Raw genomic sequence first — 12501 nt, 5'->3', positions numbered from 1 at the left:
TTTAGAATTTTAACCTTAGACATGATGATATATTCTTTTTTTCTTAAAATTTTTTAATGTTTGTTTATTTTTAAGAAAGAGAGACACCGACAGACAGAGAGGGAGAGACAAAGCACAAGCAGGGTAGGGGCAGAGAGAGAGGGCGACATAGAAGCCAGAGAATGCTCCAAGCTGCAACCTGTCAGCATGGAGCCCAAGGCAGGGCTTGAACTCACAAACTGCGAGATCATGATCTGAGTCAAAGTCGGACACCTAACGGACTGAGCGACCCAAGCTCCTGATATATTCTTTATTATAATTCATTCATTGATGTTCTTCAACCTACCATGTTTTTTTCTTCAAATTTTTTAGGTGATCGGATTTTGTTACTTTTCTATTTTATTTAACTAAAGTCTTGACTTAATTATTTTCATTCTTTTTTACTTATTGTAAAAAGTACTTAATCACTTTTTCTACTGTATCTCATGTATTCTGCAATGTCATATTTCATTAATTATAGATTTTGTTAATTTGTTAAGGATTTGTTAATTTGAAGAATAGAGATGACAAATTATTTTAAAAGGTGAAAAAAAAAATGAACAAATATTGGAGAGAGCCTGGTATTTCTGAAGTTTTAGTTCGGGTTAGGGCAAGAGCAAAGAAATAAATCCAAATGTGAGAAGAGGACATTAAAAAGGAAGAAGAAAGAAGAAAAAGTAGGAACTGGATATTGTAGCGGTCACAGTTATCTATTGGGTCATTTCTATGACATTCCTGGGAGGTTAATGAAGGCTGATTTCCTACTTGACTTAAGTAACTTGTTCTACATCAGTTCAAAACAACAGTCTCTCTAAAAAACCCAGAATTGGAACTACCATAATAGCCTGGGTCCTCTCTGCGTAAGCTGAAAGAAGTGGATGCTCCTCATTTTTTCAGATAAGTCAACCAAGGCCTTTGAAGAGTGCCTGTCCCAAAGTGATTGCTTCCAAATATTAGTTTTATGAATAGGTGAATGAATAAATGGTTTAGTCAAGGTCAGAGAGATGGAGACAGGTGGAGAATTGGGGATAAGTGACCCTGGTCGTCTGCCTTTTGTTGCCTTAGTCTGTCTAAGGTAATAAATAGGGAATACATATTCACTATTTGTTGAAATATGACAGGCTTAAACTTTCTTTTTTTAATGTTTTATTATTTTTTAAATGGTTATTTATTTTTTAAATGTTCATTTATTTTTGAGAGGAAGAGAGAAATAGAGAGAGAGTGTGTGTGTGAAAGTGGAGAAGGGACAAAGAGAGAAGGAGATAGAGAATCCCAAGCAGGTTCCCCCGCTGTCAGCACAGAAACTGACATGGGGCTCGAACTCATGAACTGTGAGATCATGACCTGAGCTGAAATCAAGAGTTGGAGGCTTAACTGACTGAGCCAGCCAGGCACCTGTTTATTTATTTTAAGAGAGAGAGAGAGAGAGAGAGAGAGAGGATCTCAAGCCAGCTCCACACTGTCAGCAAAGAGCCAATGTGGAGTTCAATCTCACAAACCTTGAGATCATGCCTTGAGCTGAAATCAAGAGTTGGATGCTTAACCAACTGAGCCACCCAGATGCCCCAGACTTTCATTTCATTGGATAGGTATTGTTTTAGTTTCTGATTTTTAAAAAATTGTAATGTTTATTTATTTTTGAGAGAGAGAGAGAGAGAGACAGAGCATGCATGGGGGAGGGGCAGAGAGAGAGAGGGAGACACAGAATCCAAAGCAGGCTCCAGGCTCCAAGCTGTCAGCACACAGCCTGATGCAGGGCTTGAATTCATGAACCATGAAATCATGACCTGAGCAGAAGTCAGACACTTAATGGACTGAGCCACCCAGGTGCCCCATCAGTTTCTGCTTTTTCTAATCTTAAGTATGAGAAAAAGAAATAACCAAGGAAAGATCAGATGAGTATAGTAATTGACAGTGTTTAGTAAACATATACTAAATAGGACTATATAGGTATATGATGGGAATATACAGACACAACAATTTCATATGAATTATCACTGCACCCCAGCAACACACCCATGGTTAAGAGTTGAAGATCCCTCAGAGTAATTGCACATAATAAGCGAATAGAGTATAGGTTGTATCTGCTGTACCAACTCCAGTATTTTGGTGGTGGTTTTCTGGAATACAGTTGAAAAAAATTCAAAAGTCATACATGAGATTCACAAAAAAGTATGTCTAATAGGTTAAAAGGTCTATCATGGCCATGGAGGGAGATGCATTATCAATATTATAAATCTTCAATTCTGACTTATATTTTGCATTATTGCTTTCATATCATTCAGTGAATTAGCTTGGCTGGCAGATGACTATGCCATAGTAGACAATTTGTATATACCTGTTGAACTAACTTTTGGTAAAATAAGCACTTTACTTACAATAATAGCTGAATATATATTTGATGACTAACATATGTACTGGTCAAAGATTTTTGAGGTATGCCAATAAGATATATTAGAAAGATAAGAGACTATCTTCCCAGAATAAAAATTTCATAGCTCTATTGCCTGGAAGTGAAGAGGAAGAGAGAGATTTCTTGATACCAAGGAAAAATGATTGACATTGCCTCACATGCCAGTGGTCAGAAGAAAAATGCATCTTAATTGCAATATTTTAGAGAAGTTCAATTAAGTCTACATTTTGAAAAGTTTTGGGCTGAAGTCAATTAAAAAGTACAAGAGAACTAGGTTAAACTTGTGGTTACTGTGGTTGCACCATTCAGTGACATGTGGGACACATTCTTGGATGGAAGAAACCATCATCCAAGTTTAGAATTATTTGGAACCTGTGGCTTTTGAGATCTGAACCCAACCTGAACTTCTTGGTGCTGTGTATTTTCTTTTTGTTTTATTTCCTGGCATGAGCCTTGTGTATGTGTGTGTGTGTGTGTGTGTGTGTGTGTGTATTCATTCTAAAGTTTATAAAAAAGTTTATTGTAAAGCCAATTGGGAAATATGTTTTTATTAATATACTTTGATGAGTTAACTGTAAATAAGCTAATATTGAGGATTAAATTTCCATTAAAATACACAAAAATTTAAAAATTGAAAAGAGAGATACTTAGAAAAACATAGCTTAGGTTTTATCCAAACCAGAACATTTGTAAAAATAGCTAAAAAAATATTAGGTGATCTCAAATTGTGGTCCAGCTCAAAACCTTAAGTTACATTGTTTTCCAATATTCAGATTCCCTAGGATCCCCAAGCAATAGAAGGTAAAACTATTACTCCTTGGGGAAGAGAATTTCAAGTCTCTGATTTTGGTCTCCTGCTCATTCATCAAATCACACTGGAACCTGTCCTTGGTTGGATAATATATAGGGCCACCATGCAAGTTCTAAGAGCCACCTGGGAGAAATGATTAAAATCATGTGGCTAAGCTCTTCAAAACATATAGAAAAGTTGATATGTCTGTCCCTGTGGGAGGAAAAGAAATCCACAAGAATAATGACCTTAATGGAGCCTTGGGTGTTGCTCAATTTCCAATGTGTATTCTGTAGTGCAGCCAAATTTTCTAATCTGAAGGATTGTGGTATTGGCCAGCAGGAAAGTGAAATAAATGTATGGAATATGGGATATTATTTGCATGTGGTTTTGTGAGAATATGATTGTTTTAAATAGTAAGTCTTTTACTATTTTACTCAGTCTATAATGCTATTTTAGATTTTCTTAAAAGATACCATTTTAATTCAATATGGTACAGTGGAAAGAGCATGGGTTTTGGAGTCAGGCATATGTTACTTACTCATTCACTAGCTGAGTGAATTTGGGCAAGAACTGTACCTGGCATATGGTGTAAATAAATACTTGTTAAAGGAGGGAATGAATGAATAAAAGCAATTAACCACTCTTAGCCTCAATAAAATTTACCCAGGCCTGTCAGCTTTTGTTTAATTTTCATGTAATGGAACCAGATCACTAGGCATTTAGCACAAAAGACATGAGATAGAACATGTTCTCTTGACAAAGGGTCTTGACAAAGCTGTGGCAAGTTAGAGAACAAATTTGGCTTTATCATAAATGAAAAAGAAATTAAGAGATCACATTTAGAATGGTTCCTTGCCAGTATTTTGATTGTGAAAATAGTCAACATTGCTGTTAAGTGCTGTTGTGACATTAAGCTTTTATGATCCTCTAAAATAAAACCAATGAATGCTGGTGTTTGTAGTCTACTTTTTGGCCATCTATAACATTAGATGAGAAACAATATTCTGGAATCTATAGTTAAGTCTCAAATGAGAAATGTTTTCCACTCTGTCCATCTTACCCAAGCCAGTTTCTGGATATTGCTGATTACCCTAAAATATTTATATCCATTTCAGAAACCTGTTTTAATGCTCCTATAAGCTTAGAGAATGTCTGATAGTACAGAGCATCCAAGATGCTACTATATCCATATAGGTTATTAGTCAGTTATATATCAACTTGGGTGTTATAAGGGTACATATCTTCCTCATGTGTTCTCCATTGTGGCACCTCAGATCCTAATTAATGAACATTAATTATTTCTGGTCTTTAATATAAATTGATGAGAGAAATACCTTTAGCACATAACTGCTTTCTGCCTTTATAGCTACTATGTCCTTTTATGTTTCCTTTTTCTCTTCATTTTTTTTAAAATTTGGGTATAGATGACACATGATGTTATATTAGTTTCAGGTATACTGAATAGTGATTCAACAACTCTATATATTATACTATGCTCACCACAAGTATGACAGACTACCATCTGTCACCATGCAACACTATTATAATACCATAGACTATATTCTCTATGCTGTTCATTTTATTCCTGTGACCTATTCATTATATAACTGGAAGACTGTATCTCCCACTCCTCTTCACCCATCTTTCCCATACCTTCACCATCTAGCCACTGTCAACCATCAGTTTGCTTTCCATATTTACAAGTCTGATTCTGCTTTTTGTTTATTTATTTATTTTGTATTTTATTTGCCACATATATGTGAAATCATGTGGTATTTGTTTTTCTCTGTCTGACTTATTTCACTTAGCATAACACTCTCTAGGTCTATCTATATTGTCATAAATGGTAAGATCTCATCCATTTTTATGGCTGAGTAATATTCCATTGTACATATACCACATCTTATTTATCTATTCATCTGTGAATGGACAATTGGGCTGCTTCCATATCTTGGCTATTAAAACTAATGCTACAGTAAACTATAAGGGTGCATATATATTTTCAAATTAGTGTTTTTTTGGGGAGGGAGATAAATATCTAGTAGTTGAGTTATTGGATCATGTGATATTGCTATCTTTAATTTTTTGAGGAACCCCCATACTGTTTCCACAGTGTCTGTACCAATCTACATTCCCACCAACAGTAAACCAGAGTTCCTTTTTCTCTATATCTTCACCAATGCATGTTATTTCTTATATTTTTGATTCTAGCCATTCTGACAGGTATAAGGTAAAATCTCATTGTGATTTTGAGAAGATATTTGCAAATGATATATTTGATAAGGGATTAACATTCAAAATATATGAACTCATACAACTCAATTCCTTGTATTCCTTTTATTACTACTTCTGCCTTCGTATTTGAGACTCTCATCAGTTCATCACTTAGTTTTCCATAACTCAAACTATCTCATAGCTTAAGGAAGTATATTATTGAGGATGAATGCATGGACTCTGGAGCCAACTGTCTAGTTATGAATCTCAGCGTGGCTAATTGCTCCATGTATGAATGTGGGGTGTTTACTTTAACATTGTTGTAACTCAGCTTCCTCAGTTGTTTGTTATGCAGACTAAAAGAGTTAATACAAAGCAAAGAGCTTAGAATGTTGGCAAATTGTAGATGTTCAATAAATATTAGGAGAAGAAAATCTTATAGCAGAAAGCAATGTGATTGATACAATTCCAGATGGTTGGGCTGTAGGGAGAAAATATAATACTCATGCCAATATGGATATTTCAATTTTTGTATGTATTTCTTATTTTAAAAGAATAAATTAGCATTTTGATAGCTACTCTAGTTCTATGTATATCAAAGATTGCATAATTCATTCTCTCAAAGTCTGATAATCCCCTGGCACTGGCAATAATGAGTTTTTGAAACTTCATAGACCAGATGACCCAGTGGAACTGCCATCACATTGGTTGTTTCCAGACATCTCTCAGTGAATCTGTATAAGCCTGTGATGATATATATATATATATATATATATATATATATATATATATATAGTTGTTGTTTTGTTTCCAGATCAAATTTTGCTAAATTTGTTTTACTTTATTAAAATGTGAAATCCCCAATTTTTTTCATGGCCCTTCCTAACTAATCATGATCCAGTAAGTTCCCTGAGCTCCATTCAGCCAGAATTTCTCACTTTCCCCTGACCTGCTTGAGTAGAATCTTCACATCTTATCAAAATATCATCCAAGTATTTCTTGGATGAATAAGCCCCAACCCACTATGTTGAGTGGGCTATTCCTACCTGCTCTTGAAGATGCTATAGTTTCTGCTGGCACCTCTTCAGACCCCAGTTGGCAATGGGTGCTAAATTGGGAAAATAGTCTTCTCCTTTGTGTTTCTCTTTGATGTGGCCCAAAGAAGCATGATTTGGGGCCCTGGTGTCATTTGTTTGCTTTCAAACACCAGCCCCCCACAGTAATTCACATGTCTACTCTTCTTCTGTGGCTGAAATGAGTCACCAGGTCAAGTTCATCATGCCTGGCTTAGTTTCTCTTAGGGGGAATCCTTTCTGGGAAATGTATTCAGGATCCTGTGTTAAAAGTCTTTGAGAAAGCCACCCCACCAGTGTTACCCATCAGCATGTCTGAACACACTATACAGCAGCAGATTGAATTGTTTTCCAGAGGGTACAAATATGTTTCCATTAAGACTGTCTCATCTGCTTGACAAGTATACCTGAAGCCCAGCAGTTGGTAGTAGGAGTCCATGTATAACACAAGCTGAATCATTACTATCATCATTTAGGAAGCTTTGGATATGAAAATAGTACCCAAACTTCTAGCCTTAAGTTCATTTCAACTCTTCTTGACAAATTACTTAATCTCTCTAGAGATCAGGTTTTTTAATCTATAAAATGAAGATAATAATAGCACCTACCATATATATAAATTAAATAGGCTAATATATTTTAAGAATATATAATAGTGCTATATGCAACAAATACTACATATATGTCAGAGATTATGATTGTAATTATTAACTTTGTCACACTGTCTCCTCAGATAGAAGGAAGCAGGTACGTTTGATTATCTGCCTATTAAGTTGAGCTAGTGTATTCTGATATCATTTCTCTTAAATACACACATAATGCTTTAAAAGAGAAACTGCTATAATTATGTTGTGTTATTATGTTTATTTTACACTTTGAGCAGTTCTTAGACTATAACAAACAGAAGGAATCTTGGAATACAGCATATACATAACTCAATCAACCAGTTATAATATTGTCCTACGTTAGTAGATGCATAAAATTGGTAAAAGTATTATATCAGATGATGGGATATGTAAGCTAATAGAATGGAAAATTTTCTTCATACTACAGATTATGCTTCTCCTTCTTTCTTTTCCACCCAGCAAGTGACAGGGAAGTTCAAATGACTGCTCACATTGTAGCTTTAGTTCAAGTCACGGCTCAACTTCACAAAGGCACAACTGACAATTCCAGATGTCCATTAGTCATGGCACCATGAAGACAGACCCCACTGATCAGTTTATAAGCTGCGGGCATATCATGAAATTGTCTTGCCACCATACAGATAAACAAAGCATATGTGCCATTAGTGCAGAGCTGAAGATAGAATAAGAATATTAACTTCAAAATCAAACAAGAAACATTCAAGAAACAATAAAATTTTTTCATAAAAAGAAGAAAATACAAACTCTAAGGACATAAACAAAGGTAGTGGTAATATAGAAGAGAGCCTGATTTTTGTGGTAGTATTGCAGTCTTTGATTATTGTATGGGGCAGACCCATGCTGGCTGAAATTATGTCTAGCATTTTATAGCAGCAGATTGGAGTAGCCAGAGGCTTGGAACCTTGTGGATTTGTGGCTCTTCAGAAGTGCTTCTGTATTGGAATGTGTTTGTGTTTGCCTTTATTTGTTTTTAATAAAAAAAAATTTGAAGAAAAAGTTTCTGCCTTGGTAGATTTTCTTTGGAATCCCAGAAAGGGCTCTTGAGGGCTCTGTGGCTCTCTTATGATGATAAACCAAAGCTTTGAGCTTGTCCCAGTTGGAATTCCAGACACTAAAGAAGCCAACTTCAATTATTATTATTGTTGTCTACAGAACTGAGCCCCTTTCTGATTATTCAGGTTTATACTAATAGTCTCCTAAACATAATAGTTTTTTTTTTTCCAGCAAAGCTAGGACTACAAAACAAAGTGGGGGAAATTTCACAATAATGTTTCAGAGTTGCCAAGTTTGGGAGCCTCCATCGCAGGTACCTATGGTGTGGCGGGGTTTACTGGGAGGGAAACATTCATAAAAGTTGGACCTGCAGTAAAGAACAAGTTTCATAAACATGTAGGAGAGATTATTACATGGGAGAATATGGTAGTTGAGATAAGCATAGTCTTTCTGAATGAAAAAAAAAAAATTAGTACAATATTGCAGTCTCCAGACTGAGTCATTAATAGTTGAGGACAATCATAGACTCTTAGAGCTATAAATGGAAAGTTAAAGGTTTTCAAATCCAACCTTTGTGTTTTGTAAGATCTAGCTGTACCACATCCCAAATCGATTACTCAGTTCCTACTTAAGCACGTATCCTAGCAGAGAATTTGCTACCATATATGATAACCCTTTCCAGGTGAGAACAGCTCTGATAGAAAGGTTAGCTCTATTCAGGGCCAAAGTTATTTCATTTTAACTTTGACCCATTAATCATGATTCTGTCCTCTGAAGTTACTCCTTCTTTTATGTAATTTCTGTCATTTATTGAGATAGTTATCATTCCAGCACATTCCCTAAAGCCTTTTCTTGTCAAGAGCCCTTAGCTCCTGCAAAACCATTCATCTCCTTTAACTTAAATTAAGTCAAATTAACATTTGCTGAATTCTGGCCATGAGCCATACTCTGTGGTAGGATCTCGGAATATAAAGATTGATGGTCCGTATTCATAAGAAGATCGCAATTGGGACAGGAGAACATTAATGACATATAATCTTATCATTACAATACGTTCTCACAGATATTAAACAGAGACGTGCACAGACTGGATGGTGGCCAGGAAGTGATTAGATCTGCCAAGGGAAGCTGGGAAATTCTTGTCTAAACAATAGCATTTTCCAAATGAAAAATTAAGGAAAAGCATTCCAGGTGAATTGAAATACTGTATAAGGCATAGCTGTGTGAAAGGCAAGTTGTATCAGGAGACAGGGTCACATGTATAATGAAATTTTTTATATAAAGAATGAATGGACCCAGAAATTTTATAACATAAAATCAGCTAGGGACTCTTTTCCAATCTTGTAACCTATCTTGAATTTCCATCTTCTCTTAAAAATGTTTATTCTGTCTTTTCTAGTTTAAGAATAACTTTGTTTCATAAGGAATGCAGAGTGAAAGTGGAATTTAGAATTTGGGATGTCTCATAATTTCCTTAAATATCACACCCTCTTACCCCAATTGGTCTATTTCTCTCCTTTCCTAATTCTCACATACCAATAGCTTTAAAGTGCTTCCCTTCTGCTGATATTTAGCTCATCACAGGTCTTGTCTTTATCAACACTATTCTATTCTTATTCTTAGCACTTATCTGTGATTGTTTATGCGTTGTGTGGTTCTTATGTTATTCTATATAAAACATACTTTAAGAGGGTCGTCAGTGTTTTTGTTAATGTTTATTTATTTACTTAGAGAGGTGTGGGAGGGGCAGAGAGGAAGAGAGAGAATCCCAAGCAGGCTCCCTACTGTCAGCACAGAACCCAACGTGGGGCTCAATCTCACAAACCGCGATATCATGATCTGAGCCGAAATCCAGAGTTGGACTCTTACTGACTGAGCCACACGGATGACCCATCAGTGTTTTTAGTAATTATTTAACTATTACTGATCACTGCTCCAAGAGCTTTAAGGACATTATTTCATTCAATCTTTAGGATAACCCTGCAAAATAATAATTCTTATTATTTACAATTTACAGATGAAAAAATCCGAAAGGATGGGCATTTTAGCCAGAATTTGACTCTAGTATTGGCTTTCTTATCGAATACGTTGTACTGAAAATACTATAACTTTCAGATCATTTTTTATTTTTAGCCCCATTTGTAATTGTAAGTGGGAAAATTTTACTTCACTTTGCCTATTTTTTTTTCTATTCTAGAGTCTTTAACCATGTGAACAATCTTTTTTTCCTCCCAAATTTTGAAATGTCAGTTGTGCTATTGGCCAAATACTCGTTGAACACTTCCTGAATAACCCCATCTGCAGATGCTCTGCCGAGGTTCCTAGATGCGCCCAATAAATAAGACACTTTCTTAGACACTGAAGCTTGTTTTGCATGATTACTCTAATTAAATAATCTATTTCTCGAAATGCATGGTTTCTATTGATAAATAATTGCTTTTATTAAGTTTTACAGTCAAATCAAGAATGATAAAGTCAGTAACAAAATGTAAACTCAAAATTAGATTACAAAAATATAATAAAGCATACTCACTAACTACAGAAATCCAGTATTTTATGTGCTTTTGCTGCTCTCCCAAACTACAGGACCCCCAGACTCTCACCCAACCAGGAGTGCCCATTGGGTAGCCACAGATCTTAACATCTCTTTAGCCTTAAATATCTTAGCCATTACTTTTAACCTAAAAATAACTAGTGATTGGGATCATCGTAAAAAATTATTGGCAGATACTAAAGACACAAATGGGAAATTCTGTTCCATTAGCTTTTATAAGTTGTGAGAAGTGTGTTTTATTAAAGCAAAAAACACACTTAGAATACTTCTGTGGATAAAAAGGATGGCAATTTATTGGAAGGCATCAGAGGAAATTGAGCTGGAAGAAGAACAAACAGAAGCAAAGTTGGAGGCTTTGTTAAAGGAAAGTACACTTGTTATTAGTCTGCATGATATAAATCTTTTAAAGAGAAGTAAGCTCACAAAAGCAAGACAGTGTCTGTCTCCGGTGCCTGACAGCATGAGAAAGAACATGGGAACATAAACATTCTATCAAGTGGCCAGTGTAAGAAGCACATTACATCCTCCTAGAAGACAAAATGGAGACCATCGAGTGGTGATAACTTGGAAGGAAAATGCAGGATATGTTAAAACACATACATAACCTTAAAGAAAATTGACACATAATTAATTACACAATTTTAATGTAAAAGAAACAAGTAAGAAGTGTTTCTGATCTTGTTCATAATTTTATGATTTCTTTTAATGTGAAAATGCCTGCCAGACATTTCTTATAGAAACTGAAATAATGCCCTTGCCAATCCCAGAAGAGGAGAAAGGAATAACTCCTGTGGAGAAAGAAGGGGGGAAAAGAAGGTGTGAATAGTGTTGAAGTAAAGGAATGCTGTTTTGGCATCTCATCCATGTCAGTGACAGCAGGTGCCACAGAGGAAAAGACAACCAAATAAAGGGCAAGGAGACCAGGAGAGCAGACACAAAGAGAGAAACAAATCCATCTGCCCTGTGCCTCATTAATCTTGTCACAAATACTTGCTGCTGAGAAATGCTAATCTTCTCACTACTCAAAGTAACCTCCTTCACAAGAATGTTTTCAAGGTCTGGTATATCTAATGACTGAACCATTTAATAAATTACTTACTTATGTTACTATAAAAGCCAGTCCAGCAGCTGTAACCTACATGTAAAGCACTAAATCCTTATACCTGACTTTCTAAAGGTTCCTCTAAATCATATTTAGTGACGGGGTGAGGTACACAGGAATCAGGATTTAGTGGCAGGGTATACTTCATGCTGTTTTGGGTAGGTCAGGAGGTCCGATTTGGATTTCTTCCCAGTAACCTGATCTAGGTGAATCAGCAGGTTATAAATGAAAGTCAGTTTCTAAGATCTCCTGATTTTCTCTATCAGAAACTTTATAAGAACATAGTGAAAAACAGGAAAAGACTGAGAGATAATAAATACCATTGACTGATATTATGATATTGCAATTTCTCCTTCCTAAGACAACATGAAGTGAGATGCCACTTTGTATAAACCAAATATTTGTATAGATTCCTGAGTTTTTATTTCCGTTGTTAGCCAGAAAAAATACTCGAATGACTGAGAAGTGTTTAAGAGCTCACACTGCTTTTTCTAGGTCACAATATATAACATTAGAATGTGAGTTTTTCAATGGCAGGTTCTAATGACTTTCATATATTTTTATCACTCATAGTATGAAAATATCTCCCTAATACGTCAGATCATGAAAGAGAAAGAATAAAGGGGAAGACAAAAGAAACAAAATGTATTAGTCTTGTCACATTCAAAGCACTGACATTCATTGTCTCATTTCA

This window comes from Panthera pardus, unplaced genomic scaffold (assembly GCF_024362965.1).
Source record: "Panthera pardus isolate Hobbes unplaced genomic scaffold, ASM2436296v1 HiC_scaffold_17, whole genome shotgun sequence".
Taxonomy (NCBI): domain Eukaryota; kingdom Metazoa; phylum Chordata; class Mammalia; order Carnivora; family Felidae; genus Panthera; species Panthera pardus.
Note: the sequence above shows the minus strand (reverse complement) of the source record.